Below are 7,484 nucleotides of genomic sequence, written 5' to 3' on the forward strand. Positions count from 1 at the left end.
CCCCAGGAGTACAGGAGCGCAGAGGTGTGGCAGCACCAGGAGCTTGAAATTTTCATACTCAGTGCCCCGAACCGTCAGGGTCACCACACAGTACCCGAGGACATCCACCGAGCGGGACTTTGAGGCCGCACAGAAAGGGCGTAGCGGCTCACCGTATCGGGGTGGATAAAACTGTCCGTACTCCTGCAGTCGAACAAACAATTTCCCACGTGGCCGTTTACCTTGATGTCCATCATGGACCTGGCGAGTTGATGCGGATGGGATTGATCCAGCTGGACAGCTGCCACCGTTGATCCTGGAGGGTGGTCGACCGCAGTTGCTGGCGTCCAAAATGGCAGCCCCCTTGTCTCACACGTGGCCGATGGCATCCAAAATGGCGGCTGCCTTGACTCACATGTGGCCGATGGCGTCCAAAATGGCAGCTCCCTTGACTCACACGCGGCCGATGGCATCCAAAATGGCGGCTCCCTCGGGTCGCACGCGGCACTGTTGGGTTTTGAGGACGACTTTGCCCTGCAGACTTTAGCATAGTGGCCCTTCTTCCCGCCCCAGAGCAGAACACCTCCCTTGCCGGGCAGCGTTGTCGGGGGTGCTTCCCCAGGCCGCAAAAATAACATTTCAGACCTGCAACAGCCGCAGCAGTCGAGTTGTTAGTGAGGCGTGGTGTGGCGCAAGTCTGCGGCCCTCCTAGATACTGGGGTGGCAGCGGCCGTGGTGCCCACGATGCGACTGCGTGGTCGGGTGAGTAAGCCTCGAGGTTACGGGAGGCCACCTCTAAAGATTCTGCGAGCGCCACTGTTTTTGGTCGGTCCAGCCCACCCTGCTCCAGCAGTCGCTGCCGAATGTAATTGGACGCGATGCCTGTAACATAGGCATCGCGGGTTAAATCCTCCGTATACTGCGCGGCGGATACAGCCTTGCAATTACAGGCCCTGCCGAGTACCCGTAGCTCACGAAGGAATTGGGCACTCGATTCTCCCGGCCGTTGCCTTCGGGTAGCCAGGTGTCTGGCGTAGACTTCATTTGTCTGTTTACGATACTGGCTCTTTAGGAGCTCTATCGCGTCCCTGTACGTCTCAGCGTCGCGGATGGTGGAATATACCACGTCGCTTACCCGGGCGTGGAGCACGTGCAGCTTGTCCGCTTCGGACTGGACGACAGCGGAAGCTTCGTGGAAGGCTTCAGAGCACCTCAGCCAGTGGTCGAAGCTGTTGGAAGCTCCCACAGCTTGAGGGTCCAGGTCATATTTGTCGGGCTTCAAGATCTGTTCCATCCTATGATTTTGATTGTCTTAGCGATTAAAATTGACGCGCCGTCAATTCACGAAGACGATAGCGAGTGTGAAATTATAACAGGCTTTTAATCGCTAAGAACTGAAACACACCCTTGTAGCTAGCCTGGACCAGACTGAGGCAAAGGGGAGGAACCGTTACCTTTATACCTCGACCGGTGGAAAGGGAGGAGTCTCGGGTCAGGTGCAGCAGGGGTGTGTCCAGGTATACAACACGCAGTTACAGTGGGTCACCACAGTCATGTACCAACCGACTCAAGAACAGCTTCTTCCCTGCTGCCATCAGATTTTTAATGGACTTACCTTGCATCAAGTTGATCTTTCTCTACACCCTAGCTATGACTATAACACTACATTCTGCACCCTCTCCTTTCCTTCTCTATGAACGATATGCTGTCTGTATAACGCGCAAGAAACAATACTTGACAGTGTATACTAATACATGTGACAATAATAAATCAAATCAAAAACAAAGAGAGGGAAGGTGCTGGGGGAGCAGTGACTGTAGCCTGGGACAGAGAAGGAGGGTGCTGGGGGAGGAACGACTGCTGCCTGGGAGACAGAGGGAGAGTGCTTGGGGAGGAGGGACTGCAGCGTGGTCTAGAGAGAAAGAGTGCTGGGGGAACAGGGACTGCAGCCTGGGACAGAGAGAGAGTGCTGGGGGAACAGGGACTGCAGCGCAGCCCTGGGACAGAGGGAGAGCGTGCTGGGGGAATAGGGACTGCAGCGCAGCCCTGGGACAGAGGGAGAGCGTGCTGGGGGAACAGGGACTGCAGCCCTGCCCTGGGACAGTGAGGGAGAGAGTGGTGGGGGAACAGGGACTGCAGGCTGGGACGCAGGGAGAGAGTGCTGGGGGAACAGGAACGGATACAAAACACTGAGGTCACGTACCAACCGACTCAAGAACAGCTTCTTCCCTGCTGCCGTCAGATTTTTGAATGGACTTGCCTCGCATTATTGGTCTTTCTTTACACCTAAGCTATGGCTATAACACTACATTCTGCACCCTCTCCTTTCCTTCTCTATGAGCAGTATGCTTTGCCTGTATAGCGCGCAGGAAACAATACTTCACACTGTATACTAATACATGTTTCAATGCTAAATCAAATCAAAAGAGAGGGAGAGTGCTGGGGGGGAGCAGAGACTGCAGCCTGGGACATTGGGAGGGAGAGTGCTGGGGGGAGCAGGGACTGCAGCCTGGGACAGAGAGAGGGAGCGTGCTGGGGGTGGAGGGCCTGCAGCCTGGGACAGAGTCATAGAGAGTCATAGAGGTTTACATCACGGAAACAGGCCCTTTAGCCCAACGTGTCCATGCTGCTCTTTTTTTTAAACCCCTAAGCTAATCCCAATTGCCTGCATTTGGCCCATATCCCTTTATAAACATCTTGCCCATGTAACTATTTAAATGCTTTTAAAAGACAAAATTTTACCCGCCTCTACTACTACCTCTGGCAGCTTGTTCCAGGCACTCACCACCCTGTGTGTGAAGATATTGCCCCTCTGGACAATTTTGTATCTCTCCCCTCTCACCTTAAACCTATGCCCTCTAGTTTTAGGCTCCCCTACCTTTGGGAAAAGATATTGACTATCTAGCTGATCTGTGCCCCTCATCATTTTATAGACCTCTATAAGATCACTCCTCAGCCTTCTACGCTCCAGAGAAAAAAGTCCCAGTCTATCCAGCCTCTCCTTATAACTCAAACCATCAAGTTCTGATAGCATCTTAGTAAATCTTTTCTGCACTCTTTCTACTTTAATAATATCCTTTCTATAATAGGGTGACCAGAATTGCACACAGTATTCAAAGTGTGGCCTTACCAATGTCTTGTACAACTTCAACAAGACGTCCCAATTCCTGTATTCAATGTTCTGACCGATGAAACCAAGCATGCCGAATGCCTTCTTCACCACTCTGTCCACCTGTGACTCCACTTTCAAGGAGCTATGAATATGTACCCCTAGATCTCTTTGTTCTGTAAGTCTCCCCAGCGCCCTACCATTAACTGAGTAAGTCCTGCCCTGGTTCAATCTACCAAAATGCATCACCTTGCGTTTGTCTAAATTAAACTCCATGTGCCATTCATCAGCCCACTGGCCCAATTGATCAAGATCCCGTTGCAATTGGAGATAACTTTCTTCACTGTCCACTATGCCACCAATCTTGGTGTCATCTGCAAACTAACTAACCATGCCTCCTATATTCTCATCCAAATCATTAATATAAATGACAAATAACAGTGGACCCAGCACTGTGACCGCTGGTCACAGGCCTCCAGTTTGAAAATCAACCCTCTACAATCATCCTTTGGTTTCTGTCAAGAAGCCAATTTTGTATCCATTTCGATACTTCACCCTGGATCCCATGAGATTTAACCTTGTGCAACAACCTACCATGCGGTACCTTGTCAAAGGCCTTGCTAAAGTCCATGTAGACAACATCAACTGCACTGCCCTCATCTACCTTCTTGGTTACCCTTCAAAAATACTCAATCCAATTTGAGACACATGATTTTCCATTCACAAAGCCATGCTGACTGTCCCTAATCAGTCCTTGCGTCTCTAAATGCCTGTAGATCCTGTCTCTCAAAATACCTTCCAACAACTAACCCACCACAGATGTGAGGCTCACTGGCCTGTAGTTCCCAGGCTTTTCCCTGCAGCCCTTTTTAAACAAAGGCACAACATTTGCCACTCTCCAATCTTCAGGCACCTCACCCGTGACTATCGATGATTCAAATATCTCGGCTTGGGGACCCGCAATTTCCTCCCTAGCCTCCCACAATGTCCTGGGATACACTTCATCAGGTCCCGGGGATTTATATACCTTGATGCGCTTTAAGACTTCCAGCACCTCCTTCTCTGTAATATGTACACTCCTCAAGACATCACTATTTATTTCCCAAGTTCCCTAACATCCATGCTTTTCTCAATAGTAAATACTGATGAGAAATATTCATTTAGGATCTCACCCATCTCTTGTGGATCCGCACATAGATGACCTTGTTGATCCGTAAGAGGCCCTACTCTCCCCCTTGTTACTCTTTTGCCCTTTATGTATTTGTAGAAGCTCTTTGGATTCTCCTTTGCCTTATCTGCCAAAACAATCTCGTGTCCCCTTTTTGCCCAGAGAGTGTGCTGGGGGAGCAGGGACTGCAGCCTGGGACAGAGGGAGAGAGAGGGAGAGTGCTGGGGGAACAGGGACTGCAGCCTGGGACAGAAAGAGGGAGAGAGAGGGAGAGTGCTGGAAGGGCAAGGACTGCAGCCTGGGACAGATGGAGGGAGCGTGCTAGGGCAGGAAGGCCTGCAGCATGGGACAGAGGGAGAATTCTGGGGGAGCAGGGACTGCAGCCTGGGACAGAGAGAGGGGGCATGCTGGGGGAACCGGAACTGCAGCCAAGCCCTGGGACAGAGGGGGAGCGTGCTGGGGGGAGCGTGCTGGGGGGGAGCGTGCTGGGGGGGAGCGTGCTGGGGGGAGCAGGGGGGGAGAGTGCTGGAGGGAGCAGGGGGGGAGAGTGCTGGGGGGGAGCAGGGGGAGAGTGCTGGGGGGGAGCAGGGGGAGAGTGCTGGGGGGGAGCAGGGGGAGAGTGCTGGGGGGGAGCAGGGGGAGAGTGCTGGGGGGGAGCAGGGGGAGAGTGCTGGGGGGAGCAGGGGAGAGTGCTGGGGGGGAGCAGGGGGAGAGTGCTGGGGGGGAGCAGGGGGAGAGTGCTGGGGGGGAGCAGGGGGAGAGTGCTGGGGGGGAGCAGGGGGAGAGTGCTGGGGGGAGCAGGGGGAGAGTGCTGGGGGGGAGCAGGGGGAGAGTGCTGGGGGGAGCAGGGGGAGAGTGCTGGGGGGGAGCAGGGGGAGAGTGCTGGGGGGGAGCAGGGGGAGAGTGCTGGGGGGGAGCAGGGGGAGAGTGCTGGGGGGGAGCAGGGGGAGAGTGCTGGGGGGGAGCAGGGGGAGAGTGCTGGGGGGGAGCAGGGGGAGAGTGCTGGGGGGAGCAGGGGGAGAGTGCTGGGGGGGAGCAGGGGGAGAGTGCTGGGGGGGAGCAGGGGGAGAGTGCTGGGGGGGAGCAGGGGGAGAGTGCTGGGGGGGAGCAGGGGGAGAGTGCTGGGGGGGAGCAGGGGGAGAGTGCTGGGGGGGAGCAGGGGGAGAGTGCTGGGGGGGAGCAGGGGGAGAGTGCTGGGGGGGAGCAGGGGGAGAGTGCTGGGGGGGAGCAGCGGGAGAGTGCTGGGGGGGAGCAGGGGGAGAGTGCTGGGGGGGAGCAGGGGGAGAGTGCTGGGGGGGAGCAGGGGGAGAGTGCTGGGGGGGAGCAGGGGGAGAGTGCTGGGGGGGAGCAGGGGGAGAGTGCTGGGGGGGAGCAGGGGGAGAGTGCTGGGGGGGAGCAGGGGGAGAGTGCTGGGGGGGAGCGGGGGGAGAGTGCTGGGGGGGAGCAGGGGGAGAGTGCTGGGGGGGAGCAGGGGGAGAGTGCTGGGGGGGAGCAGGGGGAGAGTGCTGGGGGGGAGCAGGGGGAGAGTGCTGGGGGGGAGCAGGGGGAGAGTGCTGGGGGGGAGCAGGGGGAGAGTGCTGGGGGGGAGCAGGGGGAGAGTGCTGGGGGGGAGCAGGGGGAGAGTGCTGGGGGGGAGCAGGGGGAGAGTGCTGGGGGGGAGCAGGGGGAGAGTGCTGGGGGGGAGCAGGGGGAGAGTGCTGGGGGGGAGCAGGGGGAGAGTGCTGGGGGGGAGCAGGGGGAGAGTGCTGGGGGGGAGCAGGGGGAGAGTGCTGGGGGGGAGCAGGGGGAGAGTGCTGGGGGGGAGCAGGGGGAGAGTGCTGGGGGGGAGCAGGGGGAGAGTGCTGGGGGGGAGCAGGGGGAGAGTGCTGGGGGGGAGCAGGGGGAGAGTGCTGGGGGGAGCAGGGGGAGAGTGCTGGGGGGGAGCAGGGGGAGAGTGCTGGGGGGGAGCAGGGGGAGAGTGCTGGGGGGAGCAGGGGGAGAGTGCTGGGGGGGAGCAGGGGGAGAGTGCTGGGGGGGAGCAGGGGGAGAGTGCTGGGGGGGAGCAGGGGGAGAGTGCTGGGGGGGAGCAGGGGGAGAGTGCTGGGGGGGAGCAGGGGGAGAGTGCTGGGGGGGGAGCAGGGGGAGAGTGCTGGGGGGGAGCAGGGGGAGAGTGCTGGGGGGGAGCAGGGGGAGAGTGCTGGGGGGGAGCAGGGGGAGAGTGCTGGGGGGGAGCAGGGGGAGAGTGCTGGGGGGGAGCAGGGGGAGAGTGCGGGGGGGAGCAGGGGGAGAGTGCTGGGGGGGAGCAGGGGGAGAGTGCTGGGGGGGAGCAGGGGGAGAGTGCTGGGGGGGAGCAGGGGGAGAGTGCTGGGGGGGAGCAGGGGGAGAGTGCTGGGGGGGAGCAGGGGGAAGTGCTGGGGGGGAGCAGGGGGAGAGTGCTGGGGGGGAGCAGGGGGAGAGTGCTGGGGGGCTGGGGGAGCAGGGGGAGAGTGCTGGGGGGGGCAGAGGGAGGGGAGAGTGCTGGGGGGGCAGAGGGAGGGGGGAGAGTGCTGGGGGGGCAGAGGGAAGGGGAGAGTGCTGGGGGGGGCAGAGGGAGGGGGAGAGTGCTGGGGGGGCAGAGGGAGGGGGAGAGTGCTGGGGGGGCAGAGGGAGGGGGAGAGTGCTGGGGGGGCAGAGGGAGGGGGAGAGTGCTGGGGGGGGCAGAGGGAGGGGGAGAGTGCTGGGGGGCAAGGGAGGGGGAGAGTGCTGGGGGGGAGGAGGGGGAGAGTGCTGGGGGAGGGGGAGAGTGCTGGGGGAGGGGGAGAGTGCTGGGGGAGGGGGAGAGTGCTGGGGGAGGGGGAGAGTGCTGGGGGAGGGGGAGAGTGCTGGGGGAGGGGGAGAGTGTGGGGCTGGGGGGGAGGGGGGAGAGTGCTGGGGGAGGGGGAGAGTGCTGGGGGAGGGGGAGAGTGCTGGGGGAGGGGGAGAGTGCTGGGGGAGGGGGAGAGTGCTGGGGGGAGGGGGAGAGTGCTGGGGGAGGGGGAGAGTGCTGGGGGAGGGGGAGAGTGCTGGGGGAGGGGGAGAGTGCTGGGGGAGGGGGAGAGTGCTGGGGGAGGGGGAGAGTGCTGGGGGAGGGGGGAGAGTGCTGGGGGAGGGGGAGAGTGCTGGGGGAGGGGGAGAGTGCTGGGGGAGGGGGAGAGTGCTGGGGGAGGGGGAGAGTGCTGGGGGAGGGGGGAGAGTGCTGGGGGAGGGGGAGAGTGCTGGGGGAGGGGGAGA

The sequence above is a fragment of the Mustelus asterias genome, chromosome 12 (genome assembly GCF_964213995.1).
Source record: "Mustelus asterias chromosome 12, sMusAst1.hap1.1, whole genome shotgun sequence".
Classification (NCBI taxonomy): domain Eukaryota; kingdom Metazoa; phylum Chordata; class Chondrichthyes; order Carcharhiniformes; family Triakidae; genus Mustelus; species Mustelus asterias.